Consider the following 11447-nt stretch of genomic DNA (forward strand, 5'->3'; position numbering starts at 1 on the left):
TTGCAAAATTGAGTGATTTTACACCATATATTACTCGTAGGGAATCACAAAGTTTAGTTCAATTACTTATGGCCTTGCGTAGTGATTTTGAAAGTTTGCTTGGTTCAATTTTTCATTGTAACCCTCTGTCTTCTGTTTGTTGATGATGTTGTTAATGAATTACTAGTAGAGGAAACTAGACTTCAGACTCATAATGATCACAAGACCAGTCCTTCTTCTACTCCATATGTTTTTGTAACTTCAAACGAAGTCTTCTACTAATGTTCAACAGAAACAACATGCTGGTAAAGTTGCTTTTGATGAGTGTTCTTACTGCAAACAAAAGAATCATTAGAAATCTCATCCGCATGCCAACATAGCATTGCAATCTCAAGTTACATCTTCACCAAATATATCTTCAAAAAAAATGCATCATTGATTCAGGTGTCATTAATCATATGTCACATCATTTGCCATCTTTTGTTTTGTTATCTCCTAACTCACACCATCTTTGTCTTTATCTGATGTTTACTACATATCGGGTCTTGCTATGAATCTTGCTTCTGTTGGGAAAATCTGTGATTTTGGATATAATGTGCATTTCTCTCCATTTGAATGTTTTGTACAGGACCGCACATCTCAGAAGGTGATTAGATAGGTCGTAGGCAAGGTGGACTTTATGTCTTGAATCAATTCAAGGAATCAATAGTTGTAACTTCTAGTGTGGATTTATCTTTGTTTCGCTTGTCTTTTTCTTCTTCAACTTTTTATTTATGGAATTCTTGTATGGGTCATGTGTCTACATCTCGTTTAAAGTTTTTAGTATCTACTGGAGTCTTGGTACTTTGGATAGTCATTACATTTTTTATTGTAGTGGTTGTAAACTGGCCATATTTTTTTATTTACCTTTTAATATAAAAAATTCTTCTTCTCTTGCTCTTTTTGATCTTATGCATTCTTTTTGATATGTCTCTTTTATTGATGTTTTTACTCGTTTCACTTGGATCTATCTCATGAAGCATCGGTTTGATTATCTCACAATTTTAAAAAATTTTAATGCTCTTTTAAAGACTCAACACTTTACTACCATAGAAACATTTCGTTATGACTTGGCTGGTGAGTACACTTCTAATGATTTTACCACTTTACTTGCCTCTAATGGAATTATACATCAGACCACTTGCACTAACACTCCTAAAAAAATGGCAATGCTGAAAGAAAACATCGTCATCTTGTTGAGACTACAAGATCATTCTTGTTATTTGTTGATGTACCAAGTGCCTTTTGGGGGGGAGCTATTCTTATAACAACTTATTTTGTGAATTCGATCCTGACTTCACATAATTCTGGTTTGTCTCCATTTGAAAAATTGTATGGTCATGCACCTAATTACTCTATTTTACTTGTTTTTTTATTCCCCTACTGCGTCTGCTCAATCATCTTTTAAGGTTGTGGTTCCTTTGCCAATTATTCGACCCAATCGTAATCGTAAGTCTACTCAACTACCAGATTTTGTTTATTCCTCTTATTATGGTTCATTTGCTCCTTTTATTGCTTCTATTCATCGTCTTCATGAGCCTTCATCCTATAGAGAGGTTGTTTGTGATCCACTTTGACAGAATGTTATGGCTGAGGAACTTACTTCTTTACATTAGACTCATACATGGGACCTAGTTCCATTACCACCAGGAAAACATCTTATTTGATCTCGTTGGGTATATAAAATCAAAACAAAATCAAATGGTTCAGTTGAAAGGTATAAAGCTAGACTTGTTACAAAAGGATATACCCAAGAGTATGGCATAGATTATAAGGAGACATTTGCTCATGTGGCAAAGATGACTAATGTTATACCTTGATTGTTGTCGCGTCTATTTTTCAATGGAAGATTTTTCAAATGGATGTGGAGAATGCCTTTTTAAATGGGATCTACATGAGGAAATTTACATGATTCCACCACCAGGTGTCTCTCATAAATCTAGTGAAGTTTTCAAACTTCAAAAAGCCACTATTTGTCTTAAACAAACACCTCGTGCTTGGTTTCATAAGTTTTCTACGGTATATGTCTCTCTTGGTTTTGTTTCTAGTAATCATAACTTTGCATTATTTGTCAAGAAAATCAATGCAGGATGTATTTTGCTATTCTTGTATGTTGATGATATGATTATTACTGGTGATAATTTTGATAGAATTACATCTTTGAAAACTACATTATCTCATCATTTTTCTATGAAAGGTTTGGGTGTATTGTGTTACTTTTTGGGTATTGAGGTTGCTTCTTCTCCCGAAGGTTATCTTCTATCATAGTATATTAGGGTTAAATATGTTTTTGGTACCTTAACTTTCCGTGAATTTTGAAATTAGTCCATTTTGAAACTTTAGACCAATTTAGTCCGTCATCTTTCGAAATATGTGGATTTAGTCATTTTAATCAAATTTTGTTAGGTTTATTTAATATTTCGTACGCATTTCAGGATTGTATTTTAGTTGTTTATACTATTTGACACATTTTTTGCTTTAATGTTAAGTCAAATACTATTATGAAACGTGCTTGAAATGTCAAATAAATTTAACAAAATTTGATTAAAAGGACTAAATCCACGTATTTCGAAAGATGAAGGACTAAATTGGTCCAAAGTTTCGAAATGGGCTAATTCCAATATTCACTGAAAGTTAAGGGACCAAAAACATATTTAACCCTAGTATATTGCTTACCTATTTAAGCGTGTTCGGCTTATTAACAATAAGATTGTTTATACACCTCTTGAGATAAGTGTACAATATTCCCTATCTGATTGTGTTCCTTTGACCGATTATACTTTATAGCGCACTATTGTTGGGAGTTTTATTTATCTTACTATGTCTCGTCAAGACATTGTACATGCGATTCATGTTGTTAGTCAGTTTGTTTCAGCTCCCACAACAATTCATTGGGGTACTGTTCTTCGCATTCTCAAGTGTCTTTGGGGCACTCAGTTGTAGTCTCTGTTGTTTTCTTCTACATCATCTATAGACTTGTGTGCCTATTGTGATGCAGATTGGAATGGTGATCCTAATGATTGAAAATTCATTATTGGGTGGTGTATTTTTCTTGGTGATTCACTTATATCATGGAAGAGTAAGAAACAAGATGTTATATCTCGATCTTCCATAGAAGTTGAGTATCGTGTCATGGCTTTGACTACCTGTGAGGTTATTTGGTTGCATTGGTTACTTGCAGATATGGTTGTCTATTTGAAAGATCTTACGCCTCTACATTGTGACAATAAAAGTGTTATTTATATTGCTCACAACTTTGTTTTTCATGAGCGAACCAAGCATATTGAAACAGATTGTCATTTTACTCGTCGTCATCTTCAACTTGGCATTTTATCTTTACCATTGGTTCCTTCGGCTCTACAAATTGTAGATATATTAACTAAGTCACACTCCGTTTAATGCTTTCGTTTTTTATTTGAAAAACTTTCAATGCATTTAGACGTAGCATTGTCAGTTTGAAGGGGTGTTAACATAAACCCATGTTTTAGGCCCATTTAATTTCGGTTCTTAGGATTAGCTTTGTGTGTATATATATCACACCTCTTGTAACATTTTATACACACTCAATAATACATTGTCTCCTTCTTCATATTATTCTTTGTTTTCTACAATCACAAGATTAGTATTAAAACACAAAAATAAAGTTTGAAACATGATACATTATAATGATAAATTATAATATGTACAGTCTTCCATAATAATTTTTGGTTATAAAGGTATTTCAAAAATAAAATTTTCAAATTCATTACAAAAGGATTATAAAAATACAAAGTATATTTTTACGTATCTAAACTTTAAACAAAGAATTGTTTCTACTTACTTAGTCTCAATGCTTTAGGTATGAATTACCATAATCATAAAATATAAGGTAAGCTAGAATAAATTATAAATGTGCTAAAATTTTGTATGTATAAATTAATATAATCATTACATCCACATAAAAATGTTGTCAAATAAAGCATTATAATTCCCTTGTCCTAAACTATCAAATACACATAACCCTAATGACAAGATACTAACAAAAGATACAAGACTCTCAATTCTGAAAATTTGGTGTATTGAACACATTCAAAAACTTTACATATGTCATCAGTTGACCCTTGTTAACAAATATAAGTTATAGCTATGTATGGGTTCTCCCTCCCCTTACCTAGATGTCAAGATTTCCTTCAACTCTCACAACTAGGTATTTTTATCTATGTGAGTTCAATACTAGGAGAGTTAGGATCAGTTACCTTATAAAATCTCAATTTAATACATTTACTGTATCACACCTAGTCGATCCCGACTAGCACATCAACACATATCATCCTTCACCGACACATCGTATCGACAAAGGCTGGGGGACTAGTGTACTGGACCTGGTCAACTTAACCATATAAATGACAACCCTTACGTATATGCTGGAAACAACCCAAGTACACGACTTGGGCCGGCATAGACTTAAACTCGTAACTGAACGAAGTCTAAACTGACAACAGAACGGCCAACCTAGGACAGTGCACGGGCAAGGACGACATCCGTCAAGTTGAGAAGTAACCGGATCAGACCGCTCCTAAAGACTTAGCAAAATGAAATCCCTCCTGCCATCCAATGAGCCCACGATAGTCGAACTAAGGGCCTGGGCCAAGGCCCAGGCCCACTTACAACCCAAACTAAGGCCCAAACCAGGGCCCGGCACATGCCATAACCAAACATAATTAATACTCTATAAATACACGTGGACCCCATTAATTAAAGGTACGCATTCATTACTCCATTAATCACTGATTTGACCTTCTGAGAGCTTTGACTTACTTGACCTTCGGAGTCCCTTCTGCAGGTAACCCCTCCTGGGTCCAAGCCGACATGTGCCAACCGGGAAGAGGCCAACTGAGGAGATAACGGACTACATGGGTAAGGTGACGCTGGTGCCTAACTTATCTTGTTTGTTCTCTGCAGGAACACTTACTAACCTCTTCGCACACTAAGATTCACTCCTTATGAATCCCTACACTATTATCATATGCATTCCTATCACTTTCAATACATCACAAACATTCATTAACATATATGAAACAAACATAAAGCTATTTAATGCCAATCAAGCAATTAGAGTCTAAAAGGTTTTGCCATGTGCCTTAATACTTCCATTCAACGCAACTCACATGCCCAACACCCTTCCATAATTTTTATATAACTGTCTTGTGTGGCTTCTATTGCACTAGTGATTCAAACAACACATAAAGCTTGTGGCTTCACATTCAAATAATCCACTCCAAGGTACTATAAAAAAAACTTAATATCATTCCTTACCTATTAAATCTTGTTTGCTCAAGTATTAGCTCACAACTTCACTATTATTATATGAAAGCTAAACATATATAGAAGAAAAAAAACTTTAGTCAATGATCTGAACATACCCTTATATCTTAGACTAAACAATATTTATCTTGTCCTATAAGGACCATATTAAGACACTTTGTAATATCCGCAAAATTTAATTAATTAAATAAATAAATAATTAATAAATGTGGGTAGGTAGTGCATTTATGACATTAAATTTTGTTGTATATGACGTGGAAAAGTACTAGCTCAAGTGGTTGAGAGTACTTTTATTGTGTGACAGGACTTGGGTTCAAGTCCTATGAATGCCAATTGTGTGTTATTTAGTTATTATTGCTTTAATAATATGTTGGGCCACATTTCGTATGATATAATACTTGAATTGTATGTGTTAGCAAGAAACATGAGTTGGCCTGATGGTTTAGTATTGATTTGGCTTTGGAATGGTGTGGGTTTGAACCTTGGTGGACCCAAATTTAACTTTCTTTTTGCTAAAAAGTTAGTGTGGCTTGAATATGAAAGGGGTAGAGACAACCCTAGGCACAGCCAAGGGGCTGAAATGGGGAGAAGCTAAGATAGGGCATTGGTGTTCCGGGAAAGGTTCCCAAATTCAAGTCTTAAAGCAAGGAAATTCTAGGTTAGGGGAGCTGAACCCGTATTGTTAAGTTTGGTGTGATCGTATGAGATTGATGACCTATTGCCATAGAATTCGAGTTGATCATAGGGTGAATTCGGGGTGGGGTGATTGGGTACTATTTTATTAAAAATTGCATCTAATTTGATGATTATGTTGGCTATTCTGTGTTGCGTATACTGTTATGGTGCGAAATTGGGATTGGGAGTCTCTATTGCGTTTATATTATGCTGTTCTGTGCGTGCAATGTTGTCAAATTGAATTGGTATGTTTTGGGAGCGTATTGGGTTTCTGGTGCAGTGCTTGTGTGCGTGGAACAGTGCCAGAACCTGCAATTCTCGCTCAGGCGAGCCAGGCTTGCCTAGGCGAGATATGCAAGGACTTGTATTCTTACCATACTCAAGGTTATCGCCCAGGCGGAGGATTTCGGGTTTGGGCGAGAGGTCGTCTTGCTTAGGCGAGTGAGTCTCGCCTAAGCGAGAATTCGAGAGAGTTGGCAATTCGGTTTGACATCCCGCTCAGGCGGGAATTCCAATCTTTTGAGCGAAAGAATGTCTCGCTCAGGCGAGAGCCTCTCGCCTAGCGAGAACGCGAAGAATGTTCTGTTGTAGGTTTGACTCGTAGCTCAGGCGAGAGTTTTGATGTTTTGGGCGAAACGTGAACTCGCCCAAGCGAGTGTAACTCGCCTAAGCGAGAGTTCGAGGTTAAGCGAGAGTTCGAGGTTGGTTCTATGTGTGGTGCTCTCTTGAGCAAGGTAATCTAACTTAAGCGAGATGGACTGGGGTGCTTAGGTAAAGGCTTGAACATTAACAAAGAATGGTAGTATTATGTGTTTAAAGGCATATGATTATGAAGTATTAAACTGATTGTCGGTGGATTTGGGAATGTATGAACTATCATGCTTCTAGGGTATCTTAATGCTGGGCTTGCTGGTGTTCCATGGGTTGTGGCCCGGAACGTATCCTTAGGTTGTGGCTCAGGATAGGGTATAAGCACGTGGCATTCTATGGGTTATGGCCCGGAATGACTTCCCTTGAGTTGTGGCTCGGGATAGCGGATGAACACGAGGAACCTTTGAGTTGTGGCTCGGGTTGGCGAGTGTGCCAGTGTGAGTGTGCTGGTTGTGGCCAGTACGGATGGGTCTGGATGGATTGCCCTCCTCAGTGATTCACTGACGAGTTTCGTAGTCCTAGGACGTTACGAACTATGTTCTTATTTGGGAACTCCACCTGGCGTTACGATGTGTGATCCGTGGCATGGTCTTCGCACATGCTCTATCGCTTGTGGCCGATAGGTGTGGCAGCAAGACGCCTTGAGTTATTTAATAGAAGATGTAGAACACTGCCAACATGGTTGTGGCCATGTGGAAGGAAGGTAACGAGTCTTCCGCGAGGTGCATCGATATGCATGGTTGTGGCCATGTGTAGAAAAGGGGAAAGTTCTTTGGGAAAATGAAATGATATCTTATATGGTTGTGGCCATGCGGGATAAGAGAAGAGTTGGTATTATTGGTGTATTTATTTGTTGATACATATATATATATATATATATATATATATATATATATGTTTGATGTACTTTTATGTTTTATCTTTTAGCTCACCCTATCTGCTTGTGTTTGGCGATGATCGTGTACACGGTACACGTGAGCAGATGATGTTGCAGGTGGAGTTGGTGAGGCTTAGTCGCTGAGTGGGGGAAAAGCCTGGGAGTTTTATATTATTTGACTTTGATATATTTTGTAAACTCTGATGAGAGGCTTTTTAATTATATACAGTTTTTATGGTTTATGAACTTTGGTTATATTTGGAATTAATAAAAAGATTTAAATTTCTCGTATTTTTGGGAAATGAGGTATTATTAAATGTAATGTAATGTAATTATTTTATTTTATTTTATTAATTTCGTAATATCCTGACGGGATGTTACACACTTACTCTCCATGCACAAAACTTTACAAAGAAAATGGACAAATGAAAACTTACTCTAAAACATTTTTTGATACGATAAACTTGCTTTACTCTCTACCAAACTCCCAAAGTAAATATGATTTATGAAATGATGAACAAATCCATAACGGTGTGTTTGCATGAGGCAATTCAAGAGGGTGATTCATTTCTTTTGAGAATTTGAAATTCTTTGTAATGAAATGCTTTGTTTGGATAGAGAAATTAAAAAACATTTAAAATGCATGTATTTTTTTGAAGTATTTCAATTAGCTAAATTCGAATGAATTCAAATACCCTCAAAAAAAAGTAAAATTTGAAATTCTTCTTACTCAACCTCACACTCTAGACTCAACCCCAAACAAACTTGACAAACCCGACAACCATGACACGCTAGGTTGGCCAGACACTCTAGACTGATCAGACCGACTTGACAACACAAACAGATCGAGTAGGCCCGATGACCCAGACAGATCAAAATGACCTGATGACACAAACGGGTCGGGCGGGCTTGATAACTCAAATAGGTCAGCAAGTTCAATAGCAAGATGGACGAGCCTAGCGACCCACACGAGTTAGGCGGGCCAAATGACTTAGAGGTGTCAGGCAAGCTTAACGACCCAAACGTGTCGGGTAGGCCTAACGACTCGATCGACCTGTTGACTCGACAAGCCTTACCGACCTAATGACCTAGTCGGGTCTGACTGATCCGACAACCTAGACAGGTCTAACCTATCCAACGACCCAGGCGATACCGACCAGTCGGACGACCTTGCCAGGTCGGGCCGACCTAACGACATAGACTTGTCGGGTATGCCTAATGACATAAACAGGTTCGACAATCCAGATGGGTTGGCGGGCCCGACAACCCAAATGGGTCGAGCGAGCCCAATGATCTAGTTGGTCCAAGTCGGTCCAACGACCTAGACGAGTTGGGTTGAGCTGGGTTGACGAACTGAACGAGATGACCGACCGTATGGGCCGTTAGGATTATCAATCTTGTTTGGATCGTCGAGTCGACCCAACCTAGCCCATCTAAGTTTCCCAACCTGACTGAGTCGTCGGGTTAGCTCGACCCATCTAGGTTGTCTCGACCCATCTGGGTTGTCGAGCCTGTTTCTAAATTTATCATGAACTCAAAATATAATTAAGCCTAAAATAAATAGTTTTAAAATGAAATTTTATCTCACAAGAAATTCAATTATTATATCCAAATTTTAATTTTTTTGTCCAAACAAGTTATTTAGAAAATGAAGGAAATTTAATTGCAAGCAATTCAAATACAATGCATTTCAATTTCTCAACATTGTTAAAATGTTTCATCCAAACACAAGGTAAAGGATCTAGAGTAAAATTGGAGAAAATAAAAAATAAAGTGGTTAGAAAGATACTTCTTAACTTAAATAATAAAATTTTCACATCATTTGTTTTTTCTTCTTAACTTAGAAGGTAAAAACTATTTTTCTTCTTAAACACATCAATTTAGTCTTACAAATGTCACTACTAAAATCATTTGAAAATCCGTTGTTATAGTTATATATTCATCATGTTCTAGCGAAAAAAATGAAAATCCGGATAATATATTTGGGTGTACGGATAGAAAGGTGCAAATTTACTATGCACTAAGAAAAATAATAAATGCAAAAAAAAAATCATAAAATTCGAGACAAATTTCACATTTCTTAATATAAGAATGAGTATTTAACTAGGAGATTGATTATATTTTTAACATCATTAATTATGTCGTGAATTTTATTAATATAAACATTTTTTTAGTATACTAAGATAAATAATTTATATAATATTATTAAAATAAAACAAAATTCTTTTAGCTACACTAAATATATTTATTATATATTTTTTTACTTAAGTCTATTAACTTTCTCATAATTTAAACTATCATAACTTTTATTTTTTCTTTATATATTTTTTTATGCTCACTACAATTGAGAAAATCCTAATGAAAATGGAAAAGAAAATAAAAAGTGTTTAATATGAAAATGAGATTATTCATGTACAAGATTGATGGTGGTTTCCACGACAAACTTTAATGTGAACCTAAAGATGAGATGAATAAAAAAAAGTCACTAAAGTAATGACAGCCTAAAATCAGAAAAGCATGATGCGATTTGTGGGCCCTCAAATCAGAAAACAAGCCTTACACAGACAGGAAATTGTTCAGTTCATTCTGATTCGCTAATTATGGGTTCACGAGTTCGTTTGTGAACATTCGTGCTCCTTTCTTCTTTACATGCTTTGAAAGCGAGTCTTACCTTTTTCCACATTAAACGATAAACTTTCTAACATAATTTTAACTCAACAATTTGGTCGTTAAATGTGCCAAATTAAATCACCATGATAGAATAATAAATTGACTTTTCAACTTTCTGATTTCATATTAAATTAATTTTCAAAAACATAATTCAATGTTAACAACTCAACAGTTTTTTCGCACTTTTTATATTTCTCGAAATTAAACTCTCCCATTGTGTCCGTTATTTATTTAGAAATTTTAATCGGGTTTTATATTTTAAGTTGTTTTAATTAAGTCTTATTTTTTTAAATATGTTATAATTTTACATCCTCTATTAGTATAGTACTAACGAACGGTGTGTTACGTGTTAGGTGATTTTTTTTTAATTATTTTTATTTCTTTAAGTTTATATTTTATTTTTTTATTTTTTTTATTTAAAAAAATATCACATATCAAATTAGGATTCTATCACATGACAGAGATATTGTGATGTTACATTAATTGTAAGGCCCAATTTTTCCTGCTTTAATATTTTAAGAGTTGTCCTTAATCTAATGGGCCTAAGGGTTGGCCCAAAGAGAAAAAATCATACTTAATGTGCCCTAACCCTAATCGCTATGCTAACTTTCGTAAAACAGAACTCTCACACCCTTAGAGCTGTTGTCGTCTTCCTCTACTAGGGTTTTGGATCCCGTTCGTTCCCAAGTGCATACTACTCTCTTCTGTCCATGTAAGTTGATCTCAGCTCATGCTCTTCTTCCTTCAACTTACTCTTCGTAGTTCCAGCTAGGGTTCGTACTAATAAACTCGTTTAAATTTGTTCCGCTTCACTTTTACAACGTTGTAATCTCCTTCTAGAGTTGTGGTGTTCCGCTGTTCGGTGTCGAGATCTTATTTTGCATGTGTAGCTCACGCGAGGAAACTCGTTTTTGGGCGAGGGGTATTCTCGCCCAGGCGAGTAGCGGCTCGCTTAAGCGAGAACACGTGAGTCTCGCAGGGTTCCCTGTTGACAGTCTCGCCTAAGCGAGAACTTGTGGCTTGGGCGAGACTAGCACGAGACTTCACTACCTAATTGTTCCTTCTATTTTTTTGGGTTGTTAATTGTGTGCTTAGCTTGGTATGTTCTATCTTGAGTATGAACTGTATGAATATGCTTATGAGATTGGTTTGTATGGACTGAAATGTTGAGTCAACATGAGTTTGGCATGAACTGAGTATGAGGTAGTTGGTAATTAAAGTGGCATGGTATTGGCATAAGAGGAAGTTCCAC

Source organism: Vigna unguiculata, chromosome 5, assembly GCF_037176805.1.
Source record: "Vigna unguiculata cultivar grain cowpea cultivar isolate G323 ecotype 2 chromosome 5, ASM3717680v1, whole genome shotgun sequence".
NCBI classification, from domain to species: domain Eukaryota; kingdom Viridiplantae; phylum Streptophyta; class Magnoliopsida; order Fabales; family Fabaceae; genus Vigna; species Vigna unguiculata.